The 23,995-nt window shown below is 32.2% G+C and overlaps 1 protein-coding gene across 1 annotated transcript in view; it reads left to right on the top strand.

Annotated features, from left to right (window-relative positions):
• The first annotated feature begins 4,532 nt into the window (after positions 1-4,532).
• The window catches only part of LOC137928810 (proton-coupled amino acid transporter-like protein CG1139), a 67,063-nt gene continuing 47,600 nt past the window's right edge, over positions 4,533-23,995 (top strand). Inside the window, exon 1 of the mRNA XM_068771794.1 lies at positions 4,533-4,804. The gene's annotated coding sequence lies outside the window, so the exon portion shown is untranslated. The remainder of the gene's footprint in view (positions 4,805-23,995) is intronic.

The raw sequence follows: 23,995 nt of genomic DNA, 5'->3' as shown, positions 1-23,995 counted from the left end.
TTTGGCGGTGGCGGTTGTGTGATTCGCATTGTTTGCCGCATACGCATTTATCAGCGGGCTGGCGAGCGGTGCATTTTTTGCACGACTACCACTGCATGTGCGGAAGTGGCTAAATATTGGTCCTTTTCTTGCTTAAAAATTAATTTTAAACGTCCGTAATCGCTTCAGTCTAAAGACACTACAAAGCTTTCCTCAAAAATACCTATGGGGTGTTATACCATAATCGCTACGATTGGCAGATTGGTTGGCGATCGCACTGTGTTACGCAGAGGACACTGCTGCCCATCCTCTGGAAATTTGTTTATGAATCATTTAAGATTGTATCCCGGGATTAAAACCGGCGACATATAATCGCAAGTCTCAATCCTTTACCGCTTTGCTACTACTGCTCGATTGTTAATATATATTAATACACACACAACATATTTACTCTCTCTTAATAAGTAGTTTATTAAAGAAATAAACTATTATTATTAAAATCAATATCAAGGAAAATTATAAAGAAAAGTTATAGGGTTTCCTGCTATGGCCATGGTTTAGGAGCTTCTCGTTCAACCCCTGTAATGGGTAAATACATGATTTTTATTTCACATTTACATTTCTTTCCATACTTTTCTTACATATATCGCCTCACTTCCTTTGACCTCCCTCCAGGATTCTATAACTTTATTATACATTTTTTTCTTTATTGTTTAACGTTCATATATTTATTTATTCTTAATTTTTTTTTACTATCTATATTGCACTGGAGTTATATTTCTAATATCACAGTTATTTTATTGTTCTAATTTATTATTGTCATTTTTCTATTTTGTGTTTATTTTTATTTTTTTCACTATTGCCTTCTTAAAGAACTTCAAAAAGGTCTAGCGACTCTCGTCTGTATTCACCAGTGAGACGATGTTCTCTTACTCTATACTCTCCGTTAAGCAAACTGGTGATCAGGTATACCATGGTCTGAAGTAACAGTGATTGTAAAAAAGACAAACGATAAAATTGTTAGACATATTGGTCATTGATTTGATATTTAAATATGTATATTAAAATTAGCTTCCTGTATATTACAGTAAAACAACGATTTTAGGGAAAGTATGTTTTTGGATTATCATAATAATACTCATGTGAATCAATAGACGCACACTGCCAGGCACAGGCCTCCCACAAAGATCGCCATTATGACCGGTCTTTAGCGGCGATGCGGCCGGCTTACTTCCCGTTTGATTTTATTACCTTTTGAAAAAGCAGAAGACACGGGTAAGCCTTTTAAACTAAACAACATGTTTTAATACGAAACATGTTAGTTATAAATTAATGTTGGTTTTATTGTAGTAAGTCATGATTTTTAATTGTTAAAAAATATTATTTTTGTTAACTTAGATGGGCCTAATAAATACTAATGGAGGACCATGGATTGACGCAAAGAAAGCTGGAGTTCTCAGATATGTTCTAGAATTAAATTAGTTCCTATTAAATGTTGCTATTTGTCGTATGTTATTCAAATAGCGGTGTAAACCCGTGTGTAAACCCGGCGTTAGAATAATAAGACTGGACTGGTGGTGAGCTAAAATGATGATGATGATGATGATGAAACAAAAATTCTAACGAGCTCTGCATAATACCATACACCGGACTTCCTACATCTAAAATGATGGTGATGATGAAATAGAAATTCTAACGAGCCCTGCGTAATATCAGACACCGGACTTCCTACATCTAAAATGATGATGATGATGAAACAAAAATTCTAACGAGCTCTGCATAATATCATACACCGGACTTCCTACATCTAAAATGATGGTGATGATGAAATAGAAATTCTAACGAGCCTTGCGTAATATCAGACAACGGACTTCCTACATGTCAAATGATGGTGATGATGAAACAAAAATTCTAACGAGCTCTGCATAATATCATACACCGGACTTCCTACATCTAAAATGATAGTGATGATGAAATAGAAATTCTAACGAGCCCTGCGTAATGTCAGACAACGGACTTCCTACATGTCAAATGATGGTGATGATGAAACAAAAATTCTAACGAGCTCTGCATAATATCATACACCGGACTTCCTACATCTAAAATGATAGTGATGATGAAATAGAAATTCTAACGAGCCCTTCGTAATGTCAGACAACGGACTTCATACATGTCAAATGATGGTGATGATGAAACAAAAATTCTAACGAGCTCTGCATAATATCATACACCGGACTTCCTACATCTAAAATGATGGTGATGATGAAACAGAAATTCTAACGAGCCCTGCGTAATATCAGACAACGGACTTCCTACATCTAAAATGATGGTGATGATGAAACATAAATTCTAACGAGCCCTGCGTAATATCAGACAACGGACTTCCTACATCTAAAATGATGGTGATGATGAAACATAAATTCTAACGAGCCCTGCGTAATATCAGACAACGGACTTCCTACACCTAAAATGATGGTGATGATGAAACAGAAATTCTAACGAGCCCTGCGTAATGTCAGACAACGGACTTCCTACGTGTCAAATGATGGTGATGATGAAACAGAAATTCTAACGAGCCCTGCGTAATATCATACACCGGACTTCCTACATCTAAAATGATGGTGATGATGAAACAGAAATTCTAACGAGCCCTGCGTAATGTCAGACACCGGACTTCCTACATCTAAAATGATGGTGATGATGAAACATAAATTCTAACTAGCCCTGCGTAATGTCAGACACCGGACTTCCTAAGTCTAAAACGATGATGATGATGATGAAACAAAAATTCTAAGGAGCCCTGCGTAATATCAGACACCGTACTTCCTACATCTAAAATGATGATGATGATGAAACAAAAATTTTAACGAGCCTATTATGATCGTCGGAAGACGCTGAATACAGGCCTCGGATAAATAAATTCTGCTTGTATGGCATTGTAAGGTAAAAAAGTTCATCATGTTCACCGGGTCTGTACAGCTATGGAAGATGTTATACAAGTAGACTCGAGTGACCATTGCTCACAAGTCGCTAAGTTTGCTGACTCCATCAAATGTATATGTCGCTTCAGCATTCTAAGTAAAAAAAGGACCAATATTTAGTCACTTCATGTCACACCACTGCATGTGCGGAAGTGGCTAAATATTGGTCCTTTTCTTACTTAAGATGGACTTTCGCAAGGTAACGCCATTAAATACCTTCAGCATTCTATTCGTTAAACACACAAGTTTTTCACTTATAATTATATTTCATTGTAAACATTAATAAGTGATCATTTTATAGCGTGATAATTCTGTTTCAAAACTAATGTCTGAACATAATGGACGGTAGTTTGCATAATATCTAATGTATTTCATATACTTTTTTTTTAAGAAACACGTTGAAACGTTCACTTTGAATTTTATGTTCAAGCAATCTTTGTTTTAATCTTCTTGCTTATGCAACGGAAACTGTTGCTCGTAATTTCTTAGGTTCATAGCAAACGAAATGTTTGTATGTTTTATTAATTTCATTTTGGATTTATTGAATGAGAATAGACCAATAATATCACATGTATGCAATAAGTTTGTCGTTTCTAAAATTCATAGAATATTTAGTATTCCAACATTGACACGCTTAGACTAGAAACTTAAGTAAACCTGAATCCATACGATTAATTAATTACCATTTGAACGTTCGAGAGGCAATCCGGATGTTTATAAAGGTCTCTTAAGGACTAACCGGTTTACTTAGGTTAACTTAGGTTAACTTAAGTTCCAGGTGCTATAATGTCAATTACAGAGACCAATGTCTTATATAGTTTCATCGTTCTTTTTTTTAAATCAAATAAATAAAAAATATTGTAAGGAGCTTTCTATTAAATATTTGTTTATGGAAGTGGTTTTATGATATTTTATTTAAGTCTGGAATATAATTATTTGTATATAAAAACCTATACAAATCAAGTTTCATATTAAATACATTTTAAAAAACTTTAACCTACAATTTTATATTTACGGCCTTGTATTGTACATACAGAACCTAATTTGTAAAGTATGAATATTAAAACAACGTTTTAAGTGTGCAAACTTATCACAAATTGATTTTCAAGGACAAAATGCATCGCAAAATCTTTTTATCTATGTTTCTTGAAAATCACACATGTTTTTAGTCGCTTATGTTAAATTAAATAGATCTATTTTTTTATTTATATTTTCGTATCATGATTCTTAATCATTCGAGAATTAGGCTCCACTATTTTATCTATATATAAAATATAACAGTAGAGTACTTTTAATTTGTTATAATTATATGTAATGTATTCAATATAATTTCTAGTGTTTCAGTCATAAAAAGATAATATAATATAATATCCATTTTCTAATATATCTGTAAAAACTTTTACTGTTTATTTTTAATTTAAATGTAGAACATCATAATTATTCCTTTTTTAAAAAAAAAAACAGAAGTAATTTAAGCGAATCCAAATGAAATTGTAACGGTCGTATAGAATATTTAAACTATATGCTAATTATATACAGATGATTGGTGCAACAGACTGTTGGTCGGAGCAAGATTGATCAAGCCGTCTTGTGAGTCAATTTGGTGATTGTCCGTAAGCAATATTGTTTGTTGTTTTTTCGCAGTTCAACGCTTGCCATAAGATAGCGCGGTGCGCGTTCGTGTACGTTGACAGGGAAATTGGCGGGATTTAAGAAAAAAAAATTAAATTTTTTTTTTTTGGTGTCACTTTCTCGCCAGTGTTAAGTAAAAACATTTTAATTCTGTGAAGCATAATTATTTATTCTGTTAAGTGATTTTTTAGTGAAACGAGAGAATTTTTTTCGTAAGTTTTATTTTTTAAGTTTTACTTTTATTTATTTTAAATACTTTATTATTTTATTTAAATAAATGCTATTTTAATTTAAATCTAGTAAAATTTAAAATGTATTTAGATCTAGTTAAAGCAATTTTAAATAGAAAAGCAAATGTCTGCGCTTGGTCGAGATATGCTCTTTGTGCATTTATATTTCTTAATTTTTAAACTCCGAATAAATATGCGTAACGGTTACGGTTTTAATCTTAGACTTTTTATATAAATACGATTTGAATTTTATTCATTATATTATAATACTGGCAATTTCAAATTTTCTTTATTGCTAAATAAAAACGAATATCTTTGCGAATATAAAATTATTTATATATTCCCTTTCTCTTTCTAGAAATGTTTCAGTTTAATGTAATTTAAATTTTTATACATATTTAAAAACAAGATTACTTGATTAATATTTTTATATACATCAAAAACATAAATCAGGAACTAGTTATTTGAGACCGGACTAGGATACTAAAGTTTGTGTATGTGCAGATTAAAATAAATTTATTAATTCGCACATAGTTTATACCGCACTCAAAAAACTGTAGTAATAAGATAAAAAATAAATAATTTAAGTCATCTATGAGGTGGGAAGCAATGTCATAGTTATACACTAAATTCAAAATTATTCATTTAAAATACGAATAGCTTATCATACATGTAATATATATATATATATATATATATATATATATATATATATATATATATATATATATATATATTGTGTTCGAAAGCCAAATATGCATCGAGAAAAATCGGCATAAAACTAGACACTTCCTGTTTTCAAAAAGTCAAGAACATTACATTTATTTTCAACCTACTTTTTGTTACTTTTTGTCATTCAAATATTCCATAATTGTAGAATAACCTTTTAAAAGTGTTTTTTGATATTTTAAAAATATTTAATGGAACTTCAACAACAAGCTTCGTAATGAAGTTGTAAAAGTGTTTACACGACCGTACAAAGGATTTGTGAAGTTTGCGGTTCAAAGGGGAAAATTTTTCAACGTATTTACGCTCTCCCGGTCTGATTAGTCAGTTGCTTAGTTCACACATGGTAATATTTTTACGAAAAGCATGCCTAAGTAATAAATTTAACACACACGCATATGTTCATTAATCACGTATAAATATATATACATATGCATAAATTTAAAATCAATAATGTTGAACCTAAAATATTGTTGAAATCCATAAGTGTTGAATAGTTGAATATCCGTAGCTGTTACAGAAAAAGAACACGACAAAACCATAACTAAAGTCACGGTTTAAACACATCTATATATATATATATATATATATATATAATTTGGACAGAAGTCCACAAATCCGTAATGAGATCACGCGATATACAAATTTAGTTGTTACTATTAACCTTTCCAGTTATAATGCTGAGACATAAAACCATTCACTAAGACAGTTCAGGCATTAATCTAAACATTCATGCATACCGGCAATGCCTAAAGCGTTTAATTTTCTAAAATCGAAACTTTGACTTTCCAAAATATCATAATGTGTCAAAACTGATCATAGCTTTATATCTGTAGTCTAAAGGTTTTATATACAACTCTTTAGTTTCGTGTAAAATATTTTCTTCACAATACACCTTGGCTTTTGTGTGAAACACATGATTATAATATATTCTTACCAAATAAAACCTACTTGGTGGTAGTTGTACTTTGAAAGTACACGAAGATATCCTATGCTTCAGTGCATAATAGAGACAAAGCCTTCGTCGTAACCTTAGCTGTGCTGGTTACTGGAGACTTATTTGTGTCAATAAATGAATTATAAAATTCCCCACCTTAAATTTCCCGTAATCCGAATCTCTTTTTAATCGCCCTTTAATATTTTTGTCATTAATTTTACACTGCGGCTTTCATTTATTCAGAAGTAAGAACGAGTTATTTCGAATGTACACCGACTAAAACTCCTAATATTCCTAAACCAGCACTATATGGCGAAATCCCGGGAATGTTTTACTCGCAAACATTGGCCGCTTATGCAGCTAGAAATCCCAGCCCCCTCTTACAATTCGCACTGGGACCTTTATTTTTGTTTCTAAGGAATTATCCTCTGGATAAATACAAATTACTCTGTTCTCCGGTGAAATAACATGGTTCTATACTCCTGACCACTAAAAACCTAGATATTCTACCGCTCCAAGTCCCATCTTTGGATCTTTGACCTTGGTAACCATACTTTTTGTTCTCTTCTGTCAACGCTGTCAACTCCCCTGGATTCTTTAGCCGTCAAAGAGACCTATAAAGTTAGTGCTCATATATACATATCCTTCTGAGCCTTCCTACGGCCGATCAGATCTTAGGCTCTGCCGCCAATCATGATTTGGCTGTGGAGAATGATTTTTTTCTAAAGGCCGCAATACAATCTTTCTTCCTTTTCCCCAAACCTATGCCACATCGATGATAGTCTCATCAATCCGACTCAGAGTGACCGCCTCAAACCAGCCGTTCTATTTCCATTCTATTTCTCCTTCCTTCACTATTGTAACCAGGTCATTGTGACCCATATATGACGACTTGACCAGGTCACGACGATCTATAAAATTAAATTGAAATAAGCGTTAAAAAGGTATTTGCGGAACTAATCAGAGATATAAAAACAAGACAAGAATTTATAAGATATTGCATTGAATACCAGAATAACGTTGAAAGAATAACCAATACTCATTATTTGTTTGTATTTGTGAATATAATATAGTAATATAGAATAATAAACATGATCAAAGTCAAATAATTATAGATAAATTTATATTTATCTAATCTTTTTAATCTTTTTATTTATTTGACAATGTTTAGTTTATACTAAACATTGTCAAATAAATAAAAATAAAAGTAGAAATTAGATTGTTTGATAGAAAAGGAAATAAAAATTGTAATTAAACAGAAAATAAAATTATACGTAAGAAAATTATGAAAAGGTGAAGAAAATGTAAACAAAATTGATATCTAAAAAAGAAAAGATATCAAAGAACGTGAAAGTGACATGGATAACTCCATTCATACTACTCCACCTAAATGAAGATACGGTTTTTCTTTATCACACATATATATATATATATATATATATATATATATATATATATATATATATATATGTGATGTTATATATATATATATAAGATAGATATACAAAGATTATAGAGATTATTTATATAAATATATTATCTATAACTTCTTTATAAATTTTATAATAATAAAGTAACTTTAAAAAACTTGGGAGTCTTTAAGACAAGAGTGATAGGTTTTTTTTAGGCTAGTATTACTCTATTCTCTATTCTCTAGCTAGTATCATCCTAGAACTCGTCATTGCTTAACATCAGTCGAGATGGGGGAATAGGTCGCCACACCGACATTCGTCATCAATCTCATATTTCAACGGTCTTTTACAGCCATATATACCTTCTTTAAAAAATTGCCTCTTTAATTTTAAATAAATTGTGAATTCCTTTTTTAAAAATATTTATAACTGCAACAGTGGAACGGTAATTTTATTTTGAACAAGGCCATAGTTATTGTTATCAGTCGTATCAAATAGCCGTATCAAATGGTTAACATATTTGAGTTCGGTAAATGTTTGTGCAAGTGTAGACACTGTATTTGGAAATTTTAATTCTTTACACACTGTAATCAGAAGGTGAAGTTGAGAGAGAAATTATTGAGCTAGATGGAAGATCACGACGTCAACGCCGAGGCACGCCTCGTGACAACCTTCCGGAGAATGGTATTCTATTACAAGAAGGGGTGAACGGAGTCGCGGGTACTGTGGTCTGTTAGGCCCTAAACTTCCACTAGTCCCAAGTTGTGAAAACAAAAACAGGTATATAAATAAGGTTAATAGGATTAGATATGAAAAGAGTTTTACTGAAGCGAAAAACATTATTAGAAATAAAAGAAGAATGATGAATAAAATTAAAATAAGAAAAAATATATTTAACCGATATTGTAAGGTCTCTGCCCAAGACATGGTACGGGAACAAAAGACCCCAAAAACGGGGTCTAATAAAAAAAACTTCCATTCGACTCGTCAATTGAAAAAGTCGATGGTTCGATATGGTTTTTAACTATAATAATAGCATGAGGAACTAGAAGAACGCATACTCTGGTACAGGCAAACCAAAATAAGAAAGCTGAGGGAATGCGGCAAAAAAAGTGAGTTGCAAAAGTGAGCAACTGAGCTACCAACACCTTTTTTTTTTGTTTTGGGGGGAAATCTTCCGGACGTTCAAGATACCCCGCCTCTGGGGGGGGGGAGTATGTGGGATTCCTACTCACTAAACCCCCCCCCCTCGATCGCCATTTGGACCGCGGTATCTCCCGGTCAGGGATCGCCACGCGGTCTTCCCTCGCGCCGTGCTATTTTTTCGATAGCCCGTCCTGGGGTATGTGTGTATACGCTACCCCCGAAACCCTCGTGGTGTCGTGTGTCACGATGGTTCGAGACCACGTCGAACCATCGTCCGCCTCAGAGTGAGCTACCGACACCTGTTACAACAGTGTTGATGTAATTTAAATAAAAATATAAATAAAAATATGAAATTGGTATAATTTGAGAAATATGGCGACTGATAAATAAAAGCTATAATAGAGTGAATGATGAATGAAGGAAGGAAGAAGTGGATATTCAAGATTATGATCAAATGACAAAAGAAGAAAAATAAAGAACAAAAGACTGAAAGTAATTTCGTAAGCAAAATCCCTGACATAGATTTAAATAAGGGAACAAGACGCCTCCAAAATAGGCGGCCAAGTAATTAAAAAAAAAAGTTTAGATGACAAACGCTGGAATGTTCTCATAAATGAAGTTTTCTTATTCCTTGGTAGGGGTAAAATCCAGAAGTCTCTTTCTTACCACCGCCCATAAAATTGTGACGACATGAGAAAAACAAGCTTTGTTGATAAAAAGCCCACCTGATAATACTAATGTATTTATTTAAATCCACTTATATAACAAATCAATTTTTCTTTTTATAACATTCAAACTACGCTAGCAGATCGCAACAAAAAGTATTGGCTAGTAGTAAAATAAAAAAAAACATTTTTCATAGTAACCTCTTTACGAGGATCGCTTAAAAAATAACTTACCTAACTGAAGATAAATAGCATACATTTTTCTTAAGTTTTGTTTGACGTCATATGTTTAACAGCTAAGAGCGTGTTTCAGTTTACTTTGTGGTTCGTGCAATTATTCAATTTTTTTTTCTTTACATAACCATCTTGTATTAATGAAAATACAAAAAAAAAAGATGAATTTATCGTGCCGTTCTCAAGTTTCGCTTTTAGTAACACACTTTTGTGTTATATTTAGGTATGAAAAAATGAAAAAAAATCATGTTACAGATGAAATATATTATTATTTTAAGTAGTAATATTATCTCCATCCAAAGGTTGTCTAGTAGAGATCGCCTCGAGCGATAAGACCGCCTCTTGTACCATATAAATTGGTTTTATTTCTATGTCGTACAAAAAAGTTGTAATAAATAAATAGATTGTAAATGAATTACTCTAATTAAATGACAGTGGATTTTCGTAAGATTTGTCACAAAAAAAATCTCCGAGTTTTTTGTCTGTACGTTTGCTGCTCGTGCTTGGAACGCTTGTTGTTAGTTGAAAGATGTCAATGTAGAGATGCTCCTTGGTAGAAAATAATCCTAATAAATTAAAATAAATTACCTAAACAAATGCAAGTCAAAATCGACTAAATCTTACATACATATATACATGGTACAGAGCTTCTGTTATCGATCATCAACATATAGTTCTCCATAATCATCATCTTCTTCATCGTTCCTTAAAAGTAGGGGATCCATTCCTTGACAAAGACCTGCTCTATTGATTTCCAATGAGGCATGTCTGAAGCGGCCCACATCGGTGTCCTACGATCACTTGAACAATGTCGTCTGTCCAGTTTTACACCTTCCAATTCTTTCAACGCCCTTTAGTTTGTAAAAAAAAAATTTATACTTTACAAATGTAAGTAGTGGCTAACATTCACTATTTGCCTTGAGGATTCCATTCACATACTCAAGCTAAAAAAGCTAAGTCGTAACCTCTATACATTAACTAAGTTTATAATTTCCTCTAACGTCAGTCATTGACTTCTAATTTCATTCAATCGTTGGAGTCATCAAGCGTGATCCCGAAAGGGAACGGAGTTTTGACTAATAAATCCTATATATAATAATTCTGATAATCCTTTATATTTATATATATATATATATATATATATATATATATATATATATATATATATATATATATATATATATATATATATATATAAATACTAGCTGATCCGCAAACGATGTGTTGCAAAAAAAAATGATATTTTAATTTACAAATAAAAAATAAGGGTTGATCGTAGAGGGGTGAAAATTTATGGTTGTATGTATTCTTGTATGCTGTATCATAAAAAAATAAAAACAAATTTCGTTAAAAAAATATATTTTTTTTAAGTGTGAACAACCTTTATCACTTAGGGGTATAGAAAATAGATAGTAGCCGATTCTCAGACCTACTGAATACGCATATTAAATTTGGTCAAAATCAGTCAAGCCGTTTCAGAGGAGTTCAAGTTCGAACACCGTGACACGAGAATTTTATACATTAGATATATATATAAAACAACATTTCAGCCTTATGTCATCGATTGCAGGATACAGGCCTATTCCGTAGGTTTGAAAAAGGTCTGGTTGGAAGCGACTAGCTCCCATGATCTTCCAACGACCATAACAAAATCATTCTTGTGGTCGGACCTCCTTCTCTGCTCATGCCCTTGCGTGGTCACTATCCCAGAACCATAAGTCTCAACGACCATCTTTCCACTACGATATGTGGTACGCCCACTACCATTTAATTTTTCCAAATATAACGTTGAAACAAAGAGAGAAAGTTCTCCGGTTCCTGATAACTCACACTAGAATGACTCGGTTCCTTGATGACGAGAGTCGTAAATAATTATATATTTAACAAACTATTACCACTCGCTTAACGAATTTATTGAACATCCCTATAACATTCCTTACGGGTATAATTTCCTGATATCTATTCTTATCATAAGTAAATATTCCTATCAAATTTCAAGACCCTAATCCTTGTGGTTCTGGAAATATTGTGATGAAACTGTTTATAGGTGGAAATCTATAATCTCGTATGTAGATAAATTCCGAAAGAACATTGACACTTGTAATTTTTTATGACTCTTCATGAATTTTAACAAGACATTTACTATTTTATCTTCAATTACAATTCTCATTTTTATTAAAAAAAAACAGACAACGAAAATCAATCTAAAGTTCCGTCAAATTAATTAGAAATTAGATTTTGTTTTTAACTATGTATATGGCTTCTTACTTCATTAACTATAAAATTGTCTGAGTTCATAAAAATAGCTTTTGATTACGACTTCGTTTATTTTAAGCTATTCACATTGTTATCGGACGTCTAAAGTACACCAGAGTAGCCTAACTTAATCAAAACTAGAATCAACTTGAGCTCTTATATCATAGCATTTTTAAACTTAATATTTGCGGCAACTTATGTATCTAAGAAGAGTTGACAACACTCAATATCACAAATAAATGTAATACAATAGCTTGAACAATTGATTTCCAATTTATGATTAGCAACCACAGGGAGAACAGACTACTTCCCGATTAGATCGAGAGAGGACTAGATGCAAGCCACTTTCAACCTGTCCTATTTGAAATCTATAGGAGAAGCCTATATCCCGTAGAGGAAGTGTAACGGCTGGATTAATGATTATAGCTACAATAATTAACTTAGTTACTTGAATGAACCTTTTGTTAACTATATCAACAGAATTACGTAATGACTTATTTCAATTTCGCTTAGTACAAGTGAAATCCATGAGTTAATGTACCTATTTCAATAGCTTTTACTACACTGGTAAGCAAATGAGCACTCTATCTTAAAAAGTAACGATATCACTTTTTTAACCGATAGATAGCCTAATGGAAGGCATAGGTCTCATGCTAAAATCGTCACAATGACAGGTCCATCGCTGGCCGCAGCGACTTCCCACGAAATTAACAATTTTTACGGTCTACCTAGAGTGGGACCTACCAGCGCCGCGTCTACTGGCTTCTTTTCACCGCTTGAAAACATTTCAGATATAACGGCCACGATAGCTCTATTTATAGATATTTATTTCGTCTAATTTAATTGTTTCTTCGAACAGATTTGGTTAGTATATATATATATATATATATATATATATGTGTGTGTGTGTGTGTGTAAGAAAAGGACTAATATATAGCTACTTCCGCTGCAGCAGTAGTCGTGCAATAAAGTGCACCGCCCGCCAGCCCGCTGATAAATTCGTATGCGGCAAACAATGCGAATTACACAACTACCACCGTTAAATCACTCACCACGTGTTTTTTATCCCTCCACGGGGCATCCTCAGGAGTAATGTTACACCGATTAGTGCCAAACACCGAGTGACATATATATATATATCTATATTATTTTCTCTAAAGCCTATTTTGCCTATGATTACTTTATTAAATTAACGTATTTATAATAAACAATGGTTAAATAAATAATTATTCTATTTATACTGAAAGAATAGTAAAAGTGTGATTAATCAAAAATAATCGTCGCCAAAAAAGGACGCCATCTTTCTTTTCTTTGACAGCTAGAAACAGACGCTTTATTAACTTTGTGATCTTTGTATAGTAACCTTTTTCCTGTTTTAACAAACATGAAAAATTTAATAAGCGAATTGGCGGAGCCTTTCTCGAGTTTTGTACTTAGCAACAGCTTTAGCGATATATCTATGTTTATATATTTTTCAGTACATTTTACCGGTACAGTAAAATCAAAATTAACTTTGTGTTATAAACATAAAACGTGTCGCTTTGCTAACCTAAATGCAACATTAATAATTCATTATTACAAAATTTAACACACAAACAAATGACATGAAACAAGTAGAAATTAATTTTGTATTCTTGTTTCGGGTTTATTACATAATTCACTAATTAAAGTAAAATACTTGTTTGCCTCTTCCATACGATACCTTCATCTCTTATAATGTAGTTATGTAGACAGTAGATTCTATTCAAGATAGTGCTGAACTCCCAAAGCTAGTCGGGAGAGAAGTAGCTCCTGAATTACACCTGGTCGTCCTTCCTAAACTATCTCACTTGGAGTCAGCGGGAGTCTTGAGCAGTAGACACCTCATCCTTCTGGAATATAACATGTGATTATGTTTTAATTTCTTTAGATATCTATCTGAAAAAATTAAATCAATTTTAACAAGACGCGCACCAGGTCAAAATAAGGAATGTCATTTTAATAGAAAAATAATTTTATTTTAATTTAATATTCTTTATTGTACACGTAAGGATACATTTAAATAGTTTCAAAGTAATAAACAAAGAAGTACAAAGGGCGGTCTTATCATATAAGACAATCTCTCACAGACAAATATAGTATGGAAAAGGTAAAAGTACTAATATAATTGACGTATACAAAATATATATATTTACAAACAATGAAACATAAACATACATAGACATACATAGTTAAACATACATAAAGAATAAATAACAGAGGAAGAAAAATAAATGAATTAACTGATAAATAATCATAGGTCTAGTAGACAGTTCCTAACCATTTTCTTAATCTTAAAAATAGTTAGTGAGCTAGTCTTATATTCAGCGGTACAATAATTAATATAACAGACGTTCGAATTTCAAAATAAAAAGATTAAAATACCATAATGTATATAACAGTATCATTTGATATCTGTAATTAGCGCGTACCTGAAACTGACAAGTGCATAACTAGATGAAGAAATTCCGGACGAAACAAGTTATCCGATAGTGATAACAATCAAACAGTACGTTCTGAAACATAATTTTAAATTACAATACCTATTACACATCTTTACATCTACACCTATTTATTTATAATCTATGTATGATAATTGATAGTATCTAAGTCATATAAAAACTCCAGAAGAGATCAATCTGATTTAAATTAGAATCAAGTTGACCTCCCTTATAGAGCCAATAATAAATACAGTCGATTGATTTCTGTTACCAACTTCACAAATACCTTATCCAGTAGCATATAGTAGATATGCATGCTTTGTACTGTATTATTTTTCTTCTAATTTGAAAACTGAATATTTAAAAAATCCTTTAATTTCAGTACAATTTACATGATTTTTTTTTAAATTATTAATTAAGATACATTACATTGAAGTGCATTGTGAATGTTTATTTACATAATTTACATATATGTACACCAACGGTAATAGTTGATAAACTTCAGTAAATATATATTCATATATATATATAAATTTAAACAATTTCAAACATACAAATGTGTTTTTATGTACTTAGTATCACCTATAAAATGTTTTTATCCATTTAATGTGGATTCAAATACACATTAAACACTAAAGATATAGAAATATCTAAAAACGAAACATTAATCTCGATAGAAACAATCGACAAGGCTGTGTACTAACCTTATTACGTACAGTCACGGCCAGCGGCGGTAATAAACCTTGGCTCTTAGAAAACGCAAGCCTTTCCTTGTAACAACTGAATTGAGTACACTCAACAAGACAAGTAAATTAAACAAGTGAATTATTAGGTATCTATAAAGTATATTAAATCAATTCTTTTATATAGATAATAAATAATTACGTATAAAATTACATTTTATTTTGTAATTATTCTGGCTCCCACAACAATTGCATAGTTTAATGTGGGAACCAAGGATGATATATATCAAAGGCTTTGTTATTTGATAATAAATAAATAAAATATATAGTTAGTCATATGTATATTAAGAGGTAGTCAGTTATTTAATGGAATCAGGCGTTACCTCGCAGAAGTCCATCCTAAGTAAGAACAAAAAAAAAGAAAGAAAGACTCTGTGTTTGGCACTAATCGGTGTAACATAACTCCTGAAGATGCCCCGTGGAGGGGTGAAACACGTGTTGAGTAATTTGGTGGTGGCGGTTGTGTGACTCGCATTGTTTGCCGCATACGCATTTATCAGCGGGCTGGCGGGCGGTGCATTTCATTGCACGACTACCACTGCATGTGCGGAAGTGGCTAAATATTGGTCCTTTTCTTACTTAGGTAGTCAGTTACCTTGATCCGGTACATGAGTTGTGGTAAGGGCTCAACTAGGCTAATAGATGACATAGATATGGTCCCGGGAAGTCGCTAGGTTGTGACGTTAAAATGAAGCCTATACCTTGTAATTTGCGAGTATCCGCTAAAAAAAGGAATCTATTACCATCATTGCTCTCAAGTAGATTCGTTTGAAACATCCACAGTAAATCAAAATGTTGTTAATAAAACATATTATATTTTATTAGCTGTAAAACTACGTTGCGTTAATTTTATGTTTCATTCTTCCTTTTAAAAATAACAATTGTAGAATATAATTTATTCTGTCAACGTGGTGATTATTGAGAGGGGCTGTGCATTGCAGTGTGCGACTATCGGTTTATAACATATAACGGATTTAAGGTTCTACCATCATCGCTTGGAAGAAGAGAATAAAAATAATAAAATAAAGTGAAAGTTTTAATATAGTAAATAAAATCTATATACCCACATAAATAGGGGTGGAACAAGAGGTCACTAAAAACGGTGGCCATAAAAAAATAGAAAAAAAACATCATCGCTTAAAATTATGTTAAAGAAATCGTAATTTACAAACTCTTATATCAATTAAGAAAGGAACTAATATATAGCTACTTCCGCTATGCAGCAGTAGTCGTGCAATAAAGTGCACCGCTCGCCAGCCCGCTGATAGATGCGCGTGCGGCAAACAATGCGAAACACAACTACCGCCGTTAATCTACTCTACACGTGTTTCACCCCTCCACGGTGCATCCTCAGGGGATTTTAAACCGACCAGTGCCAAACACCGAGTAGGACACTAGGCTTTATATTAGTTCCGTTCTTGATTAGGATGGACTTCCGCGAGGTAACGCCTGATTCTATTAGATCTTATATAAATACCCTTTACTGTAACATTTTTAATGTAATTTAGTGTTATGTATAATAATTGAATACAATAATATATTAAAGATGTGGACAGCTTTAGGTTATGTAAATTTGTAGAATCCTAGTGGTTTTAGATTAGTATTCGCGAGTTCGATCCCCAAAACGGACTAACGTTAGTTAAGTCGCTTTCATGTAAGAACGCTTTTTACTGCTGGTCACTACAGCCACTATTTTTTTAAAATCATTCTTGCCCGTTCAAATTTGAATTCGAACGTTATCTGTAATGTCACCTGTGTCATAACATTCTGTTTGGATTGATTTTTATATAACTCCTGAAGATGCCCCGTGGAGGGGTGAAACACGTGTTGAGTAGTTTGGCGGTGGCGGTTGTGTGATTCGCATTATTTGCCGCATAAGCATTTATCAGCGGGCTGGCGGACGGTGCATTTTATTGCACGACTACCACTGCATGTGTGGAAGTGGCTAAATATTGGTATTTTTCTTACTTAGGATGGACTTCCGCGAAGTAACGCCTGATTCCATTAAATGATTTTTAGTTTTTTTAGTGGTAATTCGGCTTCAACAATTAAACGCGTATATATGAAACATCGTCGATATTCATATATAGCAAAAATATCTTGAGGAAAGTGAGGCAATACGTAAAGAAAAGTGTCTTCCATTAGTCAATATCACTTGATACTCTCTCAGAAAGAAAGAATGGGTCGGTGCTGTACAAAAATTAGTACATTACTCGTTCACGGGTCCAAAAATAATTGGCCACTAATTCGACTTAGACTCCTTTGTTGGGTGCATGTACTCTCTTTCTGATAGGCCTTCATATAAGCATTATATTAGAAGTAAATACTTCGTACCAGGTAATTTTTGTCACTTATTTTTTTGAAGGGCGGTGGGAGCACGCTTGTTCTAGATAAGTATAAGTCTAGTTTTATATAAGTAAGATATAAATTCATAAATTTTAATTGCCACTTCTTTGTTGTTGCGAAAAATGTTTTGGCGAAAAAATCAAGGTAATTACCTCTTCATTTATTAAAAACATTGTCTTTGGAAATAAAAAAATACATTATTTTTACCTTTAAAAGAATCCCCAAATATTGTGAAAGCTACCAGTATTGATATTTTAATTTTATGGACAATTTTTGGAAATTTTTTCGCAAAAAGGCCATCTTTACAAACAAATTACTTGAATTACTTGACAGATAACTTGTCACCACAGATAAAATATTCATATACAGGATAAAAACGAAAAAGATAAATATCAATTAAACAACTCGGCATCTTATGCCGACCTTAACTAAGTGGAACAAGGTTCGTGGCCAGGCGCGACGAATTGCGAAGAAAAACATTCACAAATCGACTACAAATCATTTAAACTCTTGCGTCAATACATTCTTAAATAACAAACATGCTATCTCACATTGTTTTATATAAAAGAAAGGAGATGCCTTTACAAGGCCGTGTTACATTTTACACATACAGGACTTTGTAATACAATCCTGCGCAATGTCATATTTATGTTAATGACGTCACACTTACATTAATTAATAATAAGTTAGCGAAAAATTATCTTAATAAATATGTAATAAAATCTCTTTGGTTGTACTACTTGTATCTGGCTGGTTTTGATGACATTAAAAATATTTTATTAAAAAAAAATTATTACAAGCTATTTTTGATTTGTTTTTCTTTCTGTCAAAATGTGTGAATCAAATGAAGATACTTTAATATTTGAATTAAAAAAAAGGAAACAACGCGACGACAGCCGAATAATTAAATTGTGAGGTTTAATAACCAAATGTTTTAAGCGTTTTGGAAAGTTCTGATATCAAATATGCACATTGCTCTGAACGTCCAGTTACAAATTGAATTGGACACAATTTTTAAAATAAGGAACAATATCGGCATATCAGTAATAACGACTTAGTTTAAGAGTTGAAAATTGACCCCAATACAGAATTTGGTTTTACATAAATGGCCTAAATAACTTATCAGTAAAGCGATCACCATACTAAGTAGTCGATGATAGGTAGCAAGGAGGTTTTATCTACAATTAATTGGTAAATATTTACTACTAGAACTACACCTAGCACAAAAGTCAGAGGACTGAACAAGTTTTCTTTTTTGGTCAAAAATATTTATTTTAAAATTATGCAAAATATAAAATAAACATAAATCAATTAGTAATTTATAATCCAGGTTTAATGATCCATATTAATGAGTAGATATTAATCATTTTTTCGTAACGGGTTTCTTGAGATTGAAAGATGGTTTCGTCATGCCGTCACTCTATCACTGTTATGATTTAAAGCAGTGCTTACACGTGGAGCCCACGCCCAATAGGGGGGCAGGTTTATCGTTATGGAAGGCAATTTGAAAAATGGATTCGAAACGAGTTTAACCCTTTGGTTTTAATAAAGAAATATATATGTTACATCGGTGGACCTCAGTATTTTAGCAAACTAATCCAGTCCAGGGTTCAGAAAGACTGATTTAAAGTGATCCTGACGTCTTGCTGCTATCGCCTGACATCCGGACCAGATTGTCCAGGTTAACACACACACAGTCATACACGAACACATGCACATAAAAGAGCGCGTGCGCACAAACACATATGTGAATGCATTTATTTGGTTGATTGTTAACATCATAAGAGAGTTCAAAGCACTCTTTCATCGTAGAAGAGACCACAATAAACAGAAACGGAGTTTTTCGTATGAAAACTTTTACATCATACAAATTTCTTTTGGTCACGAATGTTTAATAATTATATAAATTTGATATATTAGGAGGACCGGAAAGTAATGTCGTTTCTGTCGACACATTTTACAGAAAAACCTTTTGTAATTTTACCGCCCCTGCATTGAAAATTTGTATACTAGATGGCAAAAGATTGTTGATAACGATGTCGAATATATTGTTGATTCGAAATATTTACTTGTTAAAAGCGTAGTCGTGTGAATTTAACTTAAGAAAGCGACATTACTTTCTGGTCACACTAATAGAACGGTGCAAACTAATGCTTTGAACTTTCCGCATAATATTTAAGGAAGTTAGGAGAATCTGAAAACCATTGTTGCTTCAATATACCGTCACGGTCAGGCAATATAAGCCGCCTTCTTTTTTAGTCTCTATTGTAGTAAAATAGAAGAATATCTGCAAATATTATTAATATATACACAGAGCAATTTATTCATAACGTGATAATCTTATACGTCTTTTTAAATCTGCTAACTGTTGGACATTGTTTTGGTGGAAACTGATTAGAGTAGAATAGATTGTGAAAGAATTGAAGAAGAAGATATAGAAAGAAGTTCGTAAGGAAGAGCTACAACAAGAGAGGAGGAGTACGCCCATATACAAATTTACCCTGAAATAATACAATAATTTCTCACGTACTGTATGTATGGCTTATGTATATATATATAGCACTCACTAGAAAGTTTCATTTAGTTGTTTGTTGCAGTTGCAGTTGCTTTGTTATTACTTAAATTTGTTGTTATAACCGTCAAACGAAAACTGATCTTTTTAACAGTTTCTAGTACAAAAACAAATCTTTTTTTTTTGACTAAACACACTGTTTAATAGTGGTCAAGAATATCGCTTCGTATTTTAAAGTTGTAGAAAGTTCTTTAGTTTGTTTCTGGCTGGTTATAAATTTTAAGATGACATTTAAAAAAAAATAAAAAAGTTAACCGCCATTTGTATATTTTATATAATATTTATATATTTTTGTTTATGGAAATTTTATTACAAAAAGAGAATAAATAAGCATATGACTCGAATAAAATTATAATTTTTAAATTCGCATTGTTAAATTTAACAAGGAAAATCCTCGAGTCAAGCCAACCAAATACAATGACCTGGAAACCTTTACCTGCGCAAACTTTACGTTTATAATCCGATGCGAAACGAGTTTGGCTCCTGCGATGCAATGAACCGTTTTATAATGCACCAGAGGTCCATTTCATACATCGCGAACTCATTTGAACAAGTTGGTTTGTAAACTTTTGCATAGCGGATATTTGGTTTTTATCACCAGATTACTAATTGACATTTACACTGGCCTTTAATGTTAATTAACAACGTTTAAAAAGATATATTCGAAGACGTGAAATTATAAATTGCTGGTAGTTAAATAAATACATTTAAAAAACTTTTAAGTTAAACGGTTTTTTTTAATACCCATATTGTGGTGGTTGTGGAAAAATATGTACCTAGTCCGCCATATTAGAACGGCGTCTATCTTGAATTTTAAATTTTGACATAATCATCGTGTTTTACTAGTGTAGCCCTTTCATTTGATACCCATATTAAGGGGGTTAAGGAAAAATACGTAGTCCGCCATTTGTATCGGCGGCCATCTTAGATTTATAATGTTATTAATTTTATTATATTGTATTGTCATCTAAATTAAATGTGTGTACTAAATTTCAGATCAATCTGACAACGGGAAGGTGCTTAAATTTCAATTTCTAATTTTGATCCAATAAATTCCGTACGGGACGAACTAAATAAAACAGTTTAAAAATAATAGTGAATAGGATCATCGCGTTTTGATTTTTACACATCAAATTTTTGGACAATAAACATTTATTTATTTGGATCCACTAGTGATAGTAAAAGAACGTAAAATTAAATCATAACACTGCTAAATGAATACAGCTTTACAACAATTTAATATCTTTTCTCATCAACACACCTGTGTCGGAGTTTGGTTTTGAGTTTGGTCATGCCTCGGTCAGTCCTGATGCTCCTACTGCTCTAGTGATGGCATCGCTATGTAGCTCTGTGTTTAGTGGAGTGAGAGCATTCATTTACTAACTTATTAGTGATAGTCTTGATGATGCAGTCTTGTTGATAAGAAACCATGAGTTCGCTCACCTTCCGCTTTGCTTTAAATCAAATTGTTTGTCAATTCAATCAAAAAAATAATAACATAAATTTAGATCAAACTAAAAATTGAAGATATATATGGTTATTGTACATAGGTGCAAAGTCTTTAAAGGGGGGTGAACATTTAGCTTGGTTTTCTGTAAAGCTTCAAAACTTTTTATCTATTTCGAATTATCTTCTATAAAGTGATCAATATGAAAAGTGGTACATTATTTTTTTATGATGTGATAGGTTAATAACAGATGGAACGTTACAAAATGAGAAATGAAATAAATAAATGAATGAATGAAAATTACAAAGTATCAATCCAGGAGGAACCGTGAAGGATACGAGACAATATATGAAAGCTAAGGATATGGAATCGAATGTAAAATAATGTGACGAATAAAAGAAAAGTGGGTGACAAATATTAACAAAGACCTAAGAAGAGTGGAAAATAAATGATTAAGCAAAACTGTTCCTGTGCACCCATGACAAAGGTTGTACCAGAGGTCCCCAACATCGGAGCCATTCAAGGAAAACCATAGAGATTGTTTCAAGGTAACGGTCCTGTAAAAACTACACCTCCTTTTTTGCTCGTGAAGACAAGGGATGTTTCGGACATCCCGAGAGCAAAAAATCAAAAAGATCTGACGCGGGTAGTTTTAGAACATACACACGTATTTTTATGTGTCTATATTATATATGTTATTACTATATGTGAATAAGTCTTCAATTGATAGTCATACAACCTGATAATTTGAGGATTTATTCGAAGCGTTTTAAATCTTTTATACAGAAGCCGTAAGACTTCGTAACTTAAAAAAGTTATATAATTTACATACCTCTGATATTTAGCCACTTCCGCACATGCAGTGGTAGTCGTGCAACAAAGTGCACCGCCCGCCAGCCCGAACACCAAACACCCAAACACCGAGTCGACTCGGTATTTGACACTTTATTGCACGACTACGACTACATAGCGGAAGTAGCTATATATTAGTCCTTTTCTTACTAAGGATGGACTTTCACAAAGTAACGCCTGAATCTACTAGATATGAAAATATGCCACGAGGGTGAAAGATAATGTGAAGAACGAAATGGAAAAAAAATAAAATAAATTGTGAAGGATGAGAAAAAAAAACCGAAAGAAAAAATTATTTAAAAATATATTTCTGTCTTAAAAATAAGATACGGGAGCGAGAGGTCCCAAATAACAGGAACCAGTTTTAAAAAAAACGTATTATACTATATGGGTACAGATTAAAGATTAAAAAAGGAGTGTACTCTGGATTTAAGGTATTACAAACAAGCGAAGTAGATAATATTACGTCTAAGGTTTATAATAACAGGAAGGCATATAATAATAAACAAGTCAATTTGAACTATATGTAGATATAGAATAAGACCAAACATTAAAAACGTAAATAATATAATTTATATATTATTTAACCAAAAAACGTAATATGCGACACTCATAATCTTTTTAAGTGTCGAAACTTGTGCAAATTTCTTTATCCAAGTCATGTATTATATTATTGAACTTGTTGCTGGCTCTAATAAAAAATGCAATGCATACCTATCCAGTATCCAGTTTATCGTCTGAGTAAAATTGCTTATAGCTTATATTCTCAAAAATTCCGCTGTCGATATTCTCTTTTGTTTGATATATTCAATGAATACGCAAATAATAAACAAAGAGCTCTGAATAAAAGAAATTTAAAAATAATTATTAATAATCGAACGATATTTGTAAACTTATCTCTGTTTATATAGTTCTATAACAATATTATGCATAGAATCGTTATTGTTTACACTTTTGTTTTGTTTGCTCAATTCTTTCGTACATTGTTTACATTCTGACACGAGCGTTATTATAAACGGTAAACATTCGGAGAGCTTCGTTTGCATTTTCTACTTTACTACTTATAAAGACTTCACAGCCAGTTGTTTTACTTTCACTGTATTTTGATAATACGAGAGGTGACGCTGAAAATTTTAAGAATAACAAAAATAGGTTTCAACTTGATTTATTTTTATTTTTTTTAATTAATGCCCTTGATAATCGCATCTTGTATGGTTTTATTCTGTAATTGTTGTGAGAAGCAAACAGCTTAGTGCTCTTTTAAATCAAAACATTCTTTATTGGAATCCGGAAACAGGAAGTTACACTGAAGTAAGTTTTGCTGAAAAGAGCCGGCGAGAAACTCAACAATTGCTCTTTACAAATGTAGTTTTATGTA

Source organism: Battus philenor, unplaced genomic scaffold (genome assembly GCF_028537555.1).
Source record: "Battus philenor isolate CCGP_79_NKW_IND1 unplaced genomic scaffold, ilBatPhil1.0.hap1 SCAF_4, whole genome shotgun sequence".
Classification (NCBI taxonomy): Eukaryota; Metazoa; Arthropoda; class Insecta; order Lepidoptera; family Papilionidae; genus Battus; species Battus philenor.
Note: the sequence above shows the minus strand (reverse complement) of the source record. Positions and strands in the feature narration are given on the sequence as shown.